The sequence below is a fragment of the Pleurodeles waltl genome, chromosome 2_1, assembly GCF_031143425.1.
Source record: "Pleurodeles waltl isolate 20211129_DDA chromosome 2_1, aPleWal1.hap1.20221129, whole genome shotgun sequence".
In the NCBI taxonomy this organism is placed as follows: Eukaryota; Metazoa; Chordata; class Amphibia; order Caudata; family Salamandridae; genus Pleurodeles; species Pleurodeles waltl.
The window spans coordinates 798,322,617-798,338,206 of record NC_090438.1 but is presented as its reverse complement, the minus strand read 5'-3'; positions in this window follow the sequence as shown (position 1 = coordinate 798,338,206).

The window sequence follows — 15,590 nt, the reverse complement described above, 5'->3', positions numbered from 1 at the left end:
CCCCGACCCTCTTTTCCCTGTACATCAACGAAATTGTCCCCTCCCTCCTCAGACTGCAGGCTGACGCACCTTCACTTGGCACACAAAAAATCCCAGTCTTACTCTTTGCCGATGACACTCTTTTGATATCTAAGACCCCTAGTGGTCTAAGGAAACTCCTTGCGTGCTTCGAGCATTTCTGTTCATCCCAGGGACTCGAAATCAACGCAACGAAAACCAAACTAATGACCCTTAATCCCCACAGATCCTTCAAAGGGAAATTTACTTTAGAGGGCTCCTCAATCGAGAAGGTGGGCATTTTCAGCTACCTGGGCATAACACTCACTGACAACATGTCCTGGAAGCCACACATAGGAAAACAAGCCCTTAAATTAAGACAAACAACTGGGGCTCTACTAAAAAATTTCCACCTCTCACACACAAAACCAATTCGCCCAGCATTACAGTTATACGAAGCCCAGGCAGTTTCCTCAGCGCTCTACGGGGCTGAACTTTGGGGTTATACCGAAACCCAAGACCTAACCATCGCTGAAAACAACTTCTTAAGAAACCTTGTGTCCCTTCCGCTAAGCACCCCACTGTTCCCTCTTTTCAAGGACCTCGGCATCAAACGCATTGGTCACAAAGCCCGCCTGCGACCTCTGCTGTACTGGCGGCGTCTCTGGACCACTCCGGAACTTGACATCTTCACCGAAGCTCTACAGGTCATCCTAAAAGCCGACCACCTGCACAGAATCCCCTGGCTACGATCCATCAAGGATTTACTTCACTCTATTGGGCTCGATGATCTCTGGAACTCACCAGCCGCGTCAGTCTTTCCCTCGAAAAGCGAACTAAAGAAACTTTACTGGCAAATGGCCAACAACGAAGACACTCGGGCTGCACTCCACACTACATTATCTTGTGACTTTGCCAACCTAAAAGAGTCATGCAAGTACGAATCTTTTTGGGACCTAATCACGGTCCCAAGGGAAAGGAAACTGTACTTCCAGCTCCGCATTGGAACACTCCCATTAAGTCTTTTCACCAGCAGCTGGTCACGCAACGAATCCACCGCATGCCCTGCTTGCAAAGCCCCCGTCGAGAATCTCCCTCACCTCCTTTTTGCATGCCCCGCGTATACTGCCCCCCGTAGGAAATGGCTGGCCCCGGCATGCAGACTACTGGGAGCACGCTGCTCTGCGAATCCTTAGATCAGACACCAGGCCAACGCTAGTGATCGCTATCGCCAAATTCCTCGGAGCTAGTTGGCTTATTAGAGGGAAAACTCTCCTGGACAAAGACTCCAAATAAGACTGTCCCAACATCCTGCACAGTGCATTTCATTTCATTTCATCTAATTTTATTCCATTTTATTCTATCTCATTTTTATTCCATTTTAATTTTTATTTATGTTTTACTCCCTTTTATCACCATATTTACCTGCAATTTTATTTTATTACGTGCATTTACTTGTATTTATTACTGCTCGCGCTTTTTTGGCTCTTGTAGCCGCAATAAAGCTTCTTTGAATTGAATTGACTTCGCACCAGATAGCACATGGCTCAATTATTCCACCTCCTTGGTTTTGAAAAAAACATGCATCCTTTCTTAAAGTGATAGTTTCTCCATAAGAATTGAAAGCACCTTGTCTACAGCCCTTTCATACTCCTCCTCGTTCTGTGCAGAAATTAAGATATTCCTCCTGAGGCGAAGCTGGCAGAGATGAAGATAGCCACCCTCAGCTGAAGCTCAGAATCAGCTCACTGATTACAACACATTCGGACAAGAAAAGGATGTGCTGCTTGGCATCAGGTCCCAAATAAATGACTGATTTTCACTGATTTTCACTGCTGCACTCAAAGTTGGATGAAGAAACAGCTTTTGTTACACTCATGGAGAGAGGATGTGTGGTACCAAACCCAGACTGGGGACCTGTGAGAGCAGCCTCCACCATACAACTCGCTAAAGCAGACAAATTCACTTGTCCCACCCCAAACTAATAATAGCTCTATACCAAGGAGCGAGCCTCTAGAAGGTGCCCATCACATACCCAAAGGTCTGGGGCATGAACTGCACTGGAAGATGCTGGTGCTGCTGGGTCCCTTGAGGATCGCAGCAGTTCACCTAACCTTCAACTCTACTCTTCTTCAGTTAAAAAACAGCATCAGTGCACCTGCAATATCTTAGTGACTCATATGTACTTATATGAAAAGGCAGCCATCTTGAAGCAGACTACCATGCTTTTGATACAATAGTTCATTCTTTGTTTGAAGGCCTGTATTAAGGATAACCTTGGCTTTATTACTGTCTTATTGCCTCACATCACCAGAATTGATACCCCATACAAACTGTGGGCAAATCTTGATGGATGGACATCCTTATAACCCATACTCCACAATTTACAGGTGTTTGTTCTGGGTGAAGAAGACCTATCTAATTAGGCTGTATGTTGAAAAGAAAATCTCCTCATCAGCTTCTACAATCTGAGGCCATAATTACGAAATCTAATACCAGTGCAACAGAAAATACCCCTCTCTCTGCGCCTTCTGCCTTTGGTTTTTAGTGTGTGACCACAAAGGACATCGTCCTAGTCCCAGAACAGGAGTCAGTGCCCCTTATAATTTAGGGTAAGGAATTTTCTTAATACTTGCTCCAATAACTTTGTACTGTACTGGACCGTGTAGTTAAGTATTTAATTAGGAAGATAATTACAATTATTTTCTTTGCCCGATTTTGAAGCAGAAATTGTTATTAGTATTAATTAGAAATGCATGACTTTAGGCAGTTTTGCACTTTGCAGTGATTTACAGTAACTATCAGCTGCATGCTCATGTGTGTGTGTGTGACTTTGAATGATAAATGGCAAGAGGCACATTGGAATATTCTTTTAACACACATGTTTGTTCTCTTTTTAATTAGACTTTTACAAAACTCCTTCACCCAGGTAGGACTTGGGTATTTTTTTTTGTTATAATTTGCATATGGTGCTAGCACACCACTTTGAGTAGGGATCCCCACCCTGGAAGAATGCCCCAGACTAGGACAGGCTCAATGGGAGGGCAGAAACATGTTGGTAATATAGGGTGGTCTGAGCCATTACCCTCAGTACTCCCATCCTATTGATTTAACCATACCTATGGACACCACCAATAAAGGTACTATCCAGTAGCTTCTTATCTAAGAACTCCCTCTGCTCTAGGATCGCCAAGAGGTTGAGTCCACTCTGGTGGCATGGACCTACCAGGGTGGGGAGAGGTGGTCAATGATGAAGCATGACACAATTAAGTGTGTGAGACCACCACCTACAAAAATAAATAATTCCTTCTTGTATCTTGCAATCAGGCTTCCTAGCAATCCCCAACTTGGCATCTGATGATTTTTTACTTGAGACAGACACTAACCCTGACAGTGTATTATACCACCACACTTGTTGTGTTTTTCGACTGATGAATCAGGAGGGCGTGTGGTGGTTGAGAACCTCTCTTCTCTCTATTTGGGTTAAGTGGCCATTTAGAAATCAACAGTGAACAAAAATAAAAACATTAAACTTAGGAAGACTGAATTAACCAAAATGACTCTTAAAATGCAAAGAGGGGTGTGCTAGAGGGTTCTAGAATGCAGATAACAAGAGATGCCTGACTGGTGTTATATGAAACCTGCAAAGTAAGGTAGCTGGTCTCGAAGACCACAGTAGGTGGATAACATACCCATCTTTGGCCTTCTGGAAAAAGAAAGAGACAATTTGCTGTGCTTTCTGAGATCCTTCCTTCTAACTTTACTACACATTGACTTTCAACCAATGCCTGAATCCAATCATGTTCATAGACTACTATCCTGGTAGCCCAATGGTCTGTCACCTGTGATCATCCGTCTATTAAGACACCAGCACACTTGCCATAATATATAAACTGCAAAAAGAAGGGTTGCTTTCAATATATTAACTGTAGGATATCAATTGCAGCTCTTTTTCTAAGGAGAACAAACCTTATTTTGAAGACGTTCCCTGCTCTAAGACTCCTCCTGAAAAAATGGAACTTTCAGTTTGGCCTTCTTGAACTAGCTGCAATATTTTTCCCAATAGCTAGAACAAAAGAAGATTTGACAATCCAGAGGAGCAGCGGGGCTTTTTGTTCACTTTAGAGGAGTCACTAAGAGTTACTAGATCTGTGCAATCTGTAGCTATAGCTCACTGCTGATAGAATAATTATATGCTAAACCCTTGCATACCCTCCTGAAGCAATGTGACAGTCTAAACTATCTGATCTTCATTGGAATCTCATGACAGAGTTCGGAAGGAAGCATGACTAAAATTCAGCTTTTTTTAAAAAATAGGACATGATTGGCACTGGTTATTTGTGAAACTCAGTAAGGTGCACATAAGTGGTTCAGGCAATTGCTGGAGGTGTTGAGCCCCTGGAAAATATACCTATCATACACTGGGCATGTCAAGCAATACTGCTATACAGAAAGAAAATCTGTAATATGTTACATGCAACACGTGACTCACCCCATCAAGCCTTCCAAGTGTTGCCATTATTACATGAGACATGCCATATCGAAGAGTTCACAATCCCCTGGAAGAGATGGACAGATGTGTAACTTGCTATCGACATATCGCCAAAATCAACATATTGTGCACATGGAAGACTAAGGTGGTCATTACAACCCTGGCGGTCGGTGTTAAAGCGGCTGTAAGACCGCCAACAGGCCGGCAGTAAAAACTTTGCAATTACGACTGTGGCGGAAACCGCCAACAAAGACAGCCACTTTAACACTCCGACCGCCACGGCGGTACAAACAAACAGCGCGGCGGTCACCGCCAAAAGACAGGAGGGAGACAAAGTACCGCCCACAGTATCACAACCTACCAATCCGCCACCTTTTCCGGGGTGGATTCACCACGGATAAAAACACAGTGGAAACAGGATTCCGAAGGGAAAACGCTCACCTCTACACACCCCACGAGGAACGCGGACAACTTGGATCCGGAACTCCAAATCCTCCCAGCGATAGTCTTCCTGCTCCTACCAGGAGCACGAACCCCGGCGGTGAAGACCACGGTGAGTACTGCACCTACAACACAGGGGAGGGGGGAGGGAAAGAACAGGGACACACACACGCAACACACCCACCCCCACCCCCACCCTCCCCCGCTACAACACACACACTAATACATATTGATACATCACAGTTACACCCCCCAGGCCCCCCAGAAGAATGCAAAGACCAAAGGAAATTAGTGTAACCATTGTAATATATTAAAAGCAAGTAGGCAAAAATATATACATACACCATTAACAAAATATGCACCAAGCATAGTAGTCCAGGTAGTGGAACACTGGGCCCACATGGTATGGGCAAGGCCCACACAAGATCCCCGACCATGACGGAGAGAACACTGCAGGGGCATCAGAGAGCAACAAAACAGGCACCTCAGGGGGAGGGAAAGGGGAGGCACCTCAGCCGCTTGAGTGCACGACGCCAAATCCACGAGGGGGCCACATGTCCACTGTTCAATCCTGGGGAGTGCAAAGCCACAGTCTCTCAAGTCTCTACAGTGGGTGGGTTGCCCACTGTTCAATCCTGGGGAGTGCAAAGCCACAGTCTCTCAAGTCTCTACAGTGGGTGGGTTGCCCACTGTTCAATCCTGGGGAGTGCAAAGCCATAGTCTCTCAAGTCTCTACAGTGGGTGGGTTGCCCACTGTTCAATCCTCGGGAGTGCAAAGCCACAGGCTCTCAAGTCTCTACAGTGGGTGGGTTGCCCACGGTTCCATCCTGGGGAGTGCAAAGCCACAGTCTCTCAAGTGGATAACAGTCTCCACTGGTTCTGGCGGGGGCATGGTGCCCAGAGTGCTTCATCCTGCTAAGGACAGAGGTAGTGGATGGATCTCTCCACTGGTTCTGGAGGGGGCATGGTGCCCAGAGTGTTTCATCCTGCCCGTGACGGACTCAGTAGCGTCAGTGCCCTTGGCGCTCATGGGCCAGCGTTGCTTGAGACGGCGGTGCCCAGTTCAGCAGTACTTGAGACGGCGGTGCCCTGTTCAGCGGTGCTTGAGATGGCGGTGCCCTGTTCAGCGGTGCTTGAGACGGTGGTGCCCTGTTCAGCGGTGCTTGGAGCGGCGGGCTCCTTTGCAGTGACTCAGCTGCTGGTGGTCCTTCATGGCCTAGCGGGGCTTGTGCTGGCGGTCCTTCATGGAACAGCGGGGCTTGTGCTGGCGGTCCTCTCTGGCCCAGCGGGGCTTGTGCTGGCGGTCCTCTCTGGCCCAGCGGGGATCATGGTGGTCGCCTGCTGGGCAGCAGGGCTGGTGCTGACGGTGGCCTCCTGGGTAGCTGGGCTGGTGCTGGCGGTGGCCTCCTGGGCAGCTGGGCTGGTGCTGGCGGTGGCCTCCTGGGCAGCAGGGCTGGTGGTGGTGGCCTCCTGGGCAGCAGGGCTGGTGCTGGCGGTGGCCTCCTGGGCAGCTGGGCTGGTGCTGGCGGTGGCCTCCTGGGCAGCTGGGCTGGTGCTGGCGGTGGCCTCCTGGGCGGCAGGGCTGGTGGCGGTGGCCTCCTGGGCAGCAGGGCTGGTGCTGGCGGTGGCCTCCTGGGCAGCTGGGCTGGTGCTGGCGGTGGCCTCCTGGGCAGCAGGGCTGGTGCTGGCGTTGGCCTCCTGGGCAGCTGGGCTGGTGCTGGCGGTGGCCTCCTGGGCAGCGGTGATGATGGCGGTCTTCTCCGCCGTGCTGCTCTTCCCAGACTTGCTGAGTTTCTTGTGCCCCTTCCCCACCTTGGAAGGTGTCGCAGCTGACTCCACACTCCCACCTGGACCCCTGGGAGCGGCTTTGGTGGCTGGAGTCTTTCCCCTCTCTCGCCGGGCACTGGCCAACTTCTGATGCTTCACAGGTGGGGGACTGTCTGTGCTGTGGCTCCGTGCCACACTGGCTGCCCTGGTGGCCGGTGCACTCCAGATTCCGGTGACTACAGGCACCACTGGTCCCGGAGATGTTGTGGCTGAGGTGCTAGTTCGGGACCTAGGAGACGGACGGGGTGGGGGAGGTGTGGGAAAGAGGTCAAGGTTGGACAGGAAAAGTTTTTGGGAGACACTGGGACGGGTAGCTGGAGGGGGTTTGGGAGTGGAGGAAGAGGTTGTGGTTGTAGGAGGTGTTCGTTTGCTGACTTTGGGTGAAGGTGCATGTGCTGGAGGCTGTCGTGAGGTGGATGGCTATTGGGTGGGTGTGTGCATGCATTTGTGTATCTTGGGAGGGGGCATCACAGACACACTGGGAGAGGACACAGGGGACGTGTGAATGGTACTGGGGGTGGTGACTGCACGTGAGCGGGGTGTGGTGGTGGGTGTGCTGGTGATGGATGTAGTGGCTGCGGAAGTAGTGCATGCAGGTGTGAGTGGAGACGAGACTGGGAGGGAGGAAGGAGACAAGGAGGAGGGGGACACAGTGGAGGCAGTGGATGTTGGTGTGTCTGCATGTGTCTGATGCTTGCGTGAGTGCCTTTGGGATGTGTGGTGCTTATGTTTGCCTGAGCTTCCCTTGTGTGTTGACATGTGTGCATGCTGGTCTAGAGGTGTGCTTGGGATAGGCTGGGGTACAGGGGATTGGGTCTGGGTGGAGGAAGTTGGAGGGGGGAGGCTAGAGACAGGGACAATGGCTGCCATCAGTGCTGAGGCCAGAGTCTGAAAAGCTCGCTCAAGGGCCGCCTGACCAGAATAAATGCCCTCCAGGAATGCATTTGTTTGTTGCAACTGCCTTTCTACACCCTGGATGGCATTCAAAATGGTAGCCTGCCCAACAGTGAGGGACCTAAGGAGGTCAATGGTCTCCTCACTGAGGGCAGCAGGGGTGACTGGGGCAGGGCCTGAGGTGCTGGGGCGAATGTGATGCCCACCCTCCCGGGTGAGCGGGCACGGGGCAAAGGCTGAGGGGCTGCTGGGAGGGCAGTGCTGGAAGGGGGTTGGCGGCTGTACCTGTAGATGGGGAGGCACAGATGTTGCCACCACCACAAGGGAGCTCGCATCAGAGGATGAGTCCATGTCACTGGTCTCAGCTCCTGTCCCCGCCGTGGAGCTCCCCTCGCCCTCCGTCCCACTGGTGAAGTCCGATTCCGTAGTGTGGCCCTCCATGGCCATTTGGGATGCAGCCCCCTCGTGCTCCGGTGCCACTGCTCCTCCGCTTGATGATGCTAATGCACACAAGACGAGGGAGACCACAAAAAGGGGGGGACGACAGAAGAAAGACATGTTGAGTGCATGCATTACCGCTACAATTGGCGGACACGACAGACACAGAAGCCCCCTGCACTACACCGCGCTCTTGGGCTCCACTCTTCAATTCCTGGGAAATGGCCTACTAGGCTATGGATGACATCTGCACACATGGATGACACAGGGGCATGACTAGGTGTAGTTGTCATTCTACAGAGGTGGGGTGGGGTGCCACATGGCCTGCCTTACGGAGGGACCTTGCCTACGGAACTTGCCCTGGCGTAGGGAAACCCACAGCCCACCTCCCCCACCCAGCCCCTCCACTGTGTGCAAAATCAGCAGAATGAGAGTGTACTCACCCCCTTGTGGCTGCTGTGATGCCCTCAAGCGCCCATCCAACACCGGGTACGCCACCGCCAGGATCCTGAACATCAGGGGGGTTATGGTGCGACAGGCACCCCTCCCACGTTGGGAGGCCATCCCCAGCTGAGCCTCCGCTGTCTTCTTGCTCAGGCAGCGAATGTCCTCCCATCTTTTCTGGCGGTGGGTGCTCGTCTGTGGTAGACCCCCAGGGTCCGGAAATCCTTGGCGATGGCACGCCAAATATATTTTTTCTGGTGGGCGCTGACCTACATGAGTTGTACAGGGAGAAGAGAAACTTCTTACCAACTTCACCGTCAAAGTGATTGGCCCCCATCCCTACCCTTGCCATGTGGCACATGCACTCACCGTCATTTCATGCACACCGCACTCTCCCCCTTCCTTCTTACATTCACCCCTCTCCACACAGGCATAGCCCATACAGCATGCTCCCAGTGTACTTACCTGTTTGTCTGGAGGACCGTAGAGTAGCGTGTACTGGGGGAGGACCCCATCCACGAGTTTCTCCAACTCCTCCGATGTGAAGGCAGGGGCACCTTTCCCCAGTCGCACAAGCCATTGTCTCTTCCAGACCGAGGTCACCGCAGCACTTGCAGTGTAGGTCCTCTCCTGTCGAAGATCAGGTATTGAGTGATTGAACAGATAGAAAATGGCAGTCACGTCCACGCCGGTGCGTACTGTCACGCCGGCGTACATCGTCATTGGCTCCTGGGACCCATCGGGTCCAATGTTAATCAATGCAGCATTGCGCCGCGGTCTTCGACCGCCTACCGCAACGGTGTACAAAGCCAGCGCAGTTACCTCACATCCCATTGTCCCACTTTACAGGTCAGGCAGCTGCCATTTCAGGGGCCCACATGGCTTCATTTGCAACTGCGTCACACATACCTAGGCCTAGACTCAACACATATACAGGCCACTTTTTAGATTATGATTGGTGTTCTGTGTAATCTGTGGGTACGTACCTCTGAGTTGTTTGACTCTGTGCTCGCTGTTGTCCTTCATAGGCACCGTCCGCTGGGACATGTAAGGATTTGGCGGCATCCTCCGGTGTACCGACCGTTGGTGGACCTGTCGACAATGGAGGAAAGACATGTGATAATCACATACAGGCTTGACTGTGCCACAATCCAGGAACTGTGTACCCAGTTGGAGCCAGACCTGATGTCAGCTATCTGCCATCCTACAGGAATCCACCCTCAAGTGCAGGTGCTGTCAGTACTCCATTTCCTTGCAAGGGGTAATTTCAAACAACAGTGGCCATAGCATCAGAGATGTCCCAGCCCATGTTTTCCAACGTGTTGTCCAGTGTGTTGTCTGCCTGCTGAAACACATGCAGAGCTACATCGTTTTCCCTCAGGTGGAAGATTTGCCTACAGTGAAAGGTGATTTCTATGCCCTGGGACATATCTCCAACATCATAGGTGCCATTGATGGGACACATGTGGCTTTGGTACCCCCCCACAGGAGTGAACAGGTGTACAGACACCAGAAGAGTTATCATTCGATGAATGTACAGATGGTATGTTTGGCCGACCAGTACATCTCCCATGTGAATGCCAAGTTCCCTGGCTCAGTGCATGACGCCTACATCCTGCGGAATAGCAGCATCCCTTATGTGATGGGTCAACTCCAGAGGCACCTTGTGTGGCTATTAGGTGAGCACATGGAAGCTAGTCAGTGGGAATGGTTGTCTGGGGATATCCCTCCAGGTTAGTGTGTGTCTAACAGTTGTCCCTCGCCATTTGCAGGTGACTCTGGTTACCCCAACCTGTCATGGCTACTGACCCCAGTGAGGAATCCCAGGACAAGGGCAGAGGAACGCTACAATGAGGTCCATGGGTGAACTAGGAGGGTGATCGAGCAGACCTTCGGCCTCCTGAAGGCCAGGTTCAGGTGCCTCCATATGACAGGTGGATCCCTATTCTACTCACCAAAGAAGGTGTGCTAGATCATCGTGGCCTGCTGTATGCTTCACAACTTGGCTTTGCGACGACAGGTGCCTTTTCTGCAGGAGGATGGTCCAGATGGCGGTGTTTTTGCAGCTGTGGAGCCTGTGGACAGTGAAGACGAGGAAGCAGAGGAAGAAGACATGGACAACAGGGACTCAGTGATCCAGCAATATTTCCAATGAAACACAGGTAAGGATACAAACCTGCCTACTACATGTACTTAAACATTACTACCTCTCTACTGTCTGTCGTTTTCACCCAGTGTATGGTCACTGAGTTGTCACTTTCCCTTACGATTTCACAGATCTGGGTCCTACAGTGTGGCATCTGCTTTGATTCCTCATGGACTAGAGCTGTGTGACATAGGTATGTTAACATTACAAGTGAAAGAGCTTTTTGCCACAGTAATTGCTAATACAGTATTCCAAAATCACAGACTGACTCCAGATTGTTTTGTGCTTTAAGGGTGTTTATTTTAGTGCTCAAAATTGGAGGGGGTAGCAAAATGGTGAGGGGTGATGGCGGAGGAATGTCCATGGCAGAGTCCAGTCTATTAGTCTCACAGGTGCATTGCCTAAATGGACATAGGAAGTGGAGCTGAGGCAGTTTAAGGATGGACAGGGTGACAAAGTGGGACAGTAGGATAACAATCAGGGTGGTCTCATTTCTTCGCAGGGGTCTTGGCATCATTCTCTGTCTTGTTCCTGGATCTCAGGGACCGTTTGTGAGGTGGTTCTCCCTCTGCAGGGGGTGGGGTGCTGGTGTGGTGGTCCTGTGGCGGTGCCTCCTGTCCACTAGCGCTGGCGGAGGTGGTGGGCAGTTCATCGTCCAGGCTAGTGTCAGGGGCCCCTTGTAGTGCCACAGTGTCCCTCCTGGTGTTGAGTACTTCCTTCAGCACCGCTACGATGGTGCCCAGGGTGGAATTGATGGTTCTGAGTTCCTCCCTGAAGCCCATATACTGTTCCTCCTGCAGGCGCTGGGACTCCTGAAACTTGGCCAGTACCATTGCCATCGTCTCCTGGGAGTGGTGGTAGGTTCCCATGATGGAGGAGAGGGCCTCGTGGAGAGTGGGTTCCCCACAGCAGCCCTCCCAGTTCCCCTGTGTTCCTGGGCCTCCGTCCCCTGGACTGTGTGCCCACTACCACTGCCCCCAGGTCCCTGTTGTTGTTGGGGTGGTGGGTTAGCCTGGATTCCCTGTAGTGGTGGACACACTGCTGATTGACGTGTCCTGGGGACGGAGGTAGGGGCCTGCTGGGTGGGTGCTGTGCTGGTGTTTCCAGAGGGGGGAAGCTCTGTGGTGGCCTGTGACTGGGTGTGGGGAACCGACTGTCCTGAGGTCCCCGATGGGCCGGGCTGGTCATCTAGATCCAGTTGGACAGAGGTGCTGTCATCACTGTGGGCTTCTTCTATTGGTGGTGTGGACATGTGTCGACTCTCCTGTCCGGTGACGTTGGGTAGGGGTCCTGCAGGGGTATAAAAGGATGTTTATTACATCTGTGTGTGGCATGGTGTGCAATGGGTGGGTGACGTGTACCGCAGTGCTTGCATTCCTGTGTGGGACCTTGTGTGATGATGGTTTAGGGGGGTGTATGGGTATGTGCAGTGGCCATGCTATAGTGATGTGTGTCCATGCGTTGTTGTTGCATGCAGGGCTTGGTGTTGGGATGCGTGGGTTGTGATGTAGGGACATTTGTGAGGAATTAGAGTGATGGTGGTGAGGGTGAGGGTTGGGGTATGTGCTGGCATGCAGGTAGGGTGGGGGATGTAATAGTTAAGATTTGACTTACCAGAGTCCATTCCTCCACCTACTCCTGCGAGGCCCTCAGGATGCAGAATCGCCAAGACCTGCTCCTCCCATGTTGTTAGTTGTGGGGGAGGAGGTGGGGGTCCGCCGCCAGTCGGCTGAACCGCCAGGTGGTGTCTTGAGACCACGCAACGCACCTTTCCCCGTAGGTCGTTCCACCTCTTCCTGATGTCCTCCCGATTTCTTGGGTGCTGTCCCACTGCGTTGACCCTGTCCACTATTCTTCGCGATAGCTCCATCTTCCTTGCAATTGAGGTGTGCTGCACCTGTGATCCGAATAGCTGTGGCACTACCCGGACAATTTCCTCCACCATGACCCTGAGCTCCTCCTCCGAGAACCTGGGGTGTCTTTGCCGTGCCTTGGGGTGGTGTAGGCAATGTGTGGGGTGGTGTGTGGGGTGATAAGTGTGCTGACATGTAGTGGTGTGTAGTGTGAGGTGCGTGGAAGTTATGTGGGTGATGGTGTTGTGTGCCTGTGGATGCTAGTATTGTTGATGGTGGTGTCTCTCTCTGGCCTTCGTTCATGAATTTTGGGCGTAGGGGTTTGTGGGTGATGTGGGTGTGTGTTAAATATTGTATTGGGTGTGTGGGAGTGGTGTGTGTATGTGTATCAGGTGTGTGTATTTCGAATTGTCCAATGTGGCTGTGTTTTGTAAGTGTGTGTGTGCATTTTGAGAGCGGCAGTGTGTACCACCAATGGAATACCGCGGTTGAAAGACCGCCGCGTGGATTCGTGGGTTGTGATAGTGTGGGCGTATTTCTGTTGGCGTGATGGTGGAGGTTTTGTTATCGCCAGTTTTTCACTGACGTTTGGTGTGTCGGACTTGTGTGGGTGTCTGAATTTTGGCGGATTCGTGCTGTGGGTCATAATAGCTGTGGCGGTTTTCTGCGGCCACGTCGGTGTGTTGGCGATCTTCTGCACGGCGGTAAGTGGCTTTTACCGCCAATGTTGTAATGACCGCCTAAGTTTCCACCAACTCATGATAGACTGGATGTTTGACCAAACTGCTGCAGTTTCTCACAAACAAGGGATCTATACGCTACATCAGTAACAGAAAATATTCAATTGAATATGGAACTGATTACTCTTTCATCTCCTTGATTAGATAATTTGATCACAGACTGAAAGAACCATATATTGAATCACTGATACCTGCTACAGCCATTTTCAGAAATGTTTCACTCCCAATACCTTTAAATTAGGGACAGCATCTAGAAAGTACAGATGAGAGGGATAAAATCCTCATATATACGTCTTGCATAGCTGTGACTTGCCCAATGTGTAAACTTTGTATGTTCTCCATTTCTATAAGGTCGCCATGTTTTATTTTTAGCTGCATCTTTCTTACGAGACAGGTAAACTGGACACTCCATTTATTTATAACATAACTATGGAAAGATCACCGACCCAACAATGCCCCTCAAAATGTGCATATATACTTTGACCACTTTCCTATTCATAGTACGTTGAGTATGTCAAGGGATAAATAGTGGACAAACCCGACTACCAAAAAAGCAAATAATCGTCCATTAGACTGCTGAATGTCAAAGGGATCAATTGCTTCCTTGTTATTGCAAGTTTCATATTTCTGCAATATAATTATCTGCTGCCATTTCACAATTTCTGTGGGCATGATCTGATTACAGGTTGTCCGTGCATTCATTACTTCTAAAGCTATAACTGTACTTACCCTGTCTAAGAGAACAAAAATATAAAGATGTCTCTATTAAGTGTGTTGACTGATAGCATGAAAAACTATGCATGTTTCAAGATGTCATCTTGAAATGCAACATGTTCTAGGTCTTTGAAGAGAGATTACATTTACTTTTGAAAGACTGAGACTGCCGAGGCCAGACCAATGGACGTTTGGAAAAACTGAAAATTTTCAACAGATGTAACAAAATACATAAAAAAATGAGATTCCTTATCAAGTTCTACCAGGTGGTATGCAGCATTTAAATACAACATTGCATATCATTTGACGTGGAGAGGAGTACTCTCAACCCAAGTGGCAGTGTTGACACAACTTGGGTGTAGGGATAAACATAGATCACCTATATTTTGTTGACAAATCTATGGGAAAAGCCATAGTGTGGCATCAACTGTTTCAATAATTCTTTAGTTTAATTTTATGCTGAAGGACCTTTGAGAGTTCTTCCCTCACACTATGTGGAACGTTCCTCAGGTTATGTTTAGAGATATAGCACCTGCCTTTTTTATGGCATGTACAAAATCCTTCACTTTACCTAGACTTCTTTTCAAATACTTTCTCATGTTTCTGAAATAATCACCATATCGTCGCACATGCACAAAGGTTTAGGACACTTTTCTATAGGTCTGATTACCATGGAAAATTCTGCCTAATGCCACTATCTAGTAAAATGTATTCCTATTTTCACCACATTGAACTTACCTTTTTTCTACCTGTTTTTGAACAGAATATGAGCCCAAAAATGCACCGACAGATCAATCCGGTTCCCCTTAAACGCTGTTGTGATGACACCAAGGAGTAATAAAAATGTGACTTCCAAAGTATTTTGTACAATGCACCAGAACTAATGGTGATTCTGGCTCTGGAATCAACCAAACCAAAGTAGTACTGTTTCTGTTAATGGGAATGCAGGGATAAAAATAAATGTACCCCATTTATTGGACACACACCACTTCACATAGGTTGACAGCACTAACCCCAACAGTTTGTCTTGTACTTCTTGGTAATATCCCAGCTCAGAATCACTTCTGATGTTCACATGTTGACCTTTTCTGTATACGTTCCCAAAACAACTGCTTTTATTCCATTTATAAGTCTCTTGGCCTGCTGCAGGGCAATTCTTGTGACTGCACACATGGGAAGGTGAGCCGTAGCTGTAGCACACAATTCTAGATAATTGTTTGTTATTTTGTTTTCCACTACTAGATTCTCAAGTCACTTTCAGACTTTGTTGCATATGAGACGAAGAGACAGTAGCCACCGTGGCTGCAGTTGGAGGCATTTCCAATTGTTTGGCATCTTCCTGTGAAATTTCAATACCTTTCCCAATAGCTAAGGTGTTGTCCAAAGTCGAGTTCTTGCAAGTGTGGGCGTTCTTGAAACTTTTTAGAGTTACACTTGGCTACTAGTTGGGCAAGTATTCATTGAGATGTGAACCCCTCAAATTCACAATAAAACGCCAAGACCTATAATGCAGGGACTTAGGAGTCTATAGACTCTTTTGCAACCTGTAACTTAGTAAAATATTTATGATGGTTCACAACTAGGTTGAATTTTCCTACACGTGT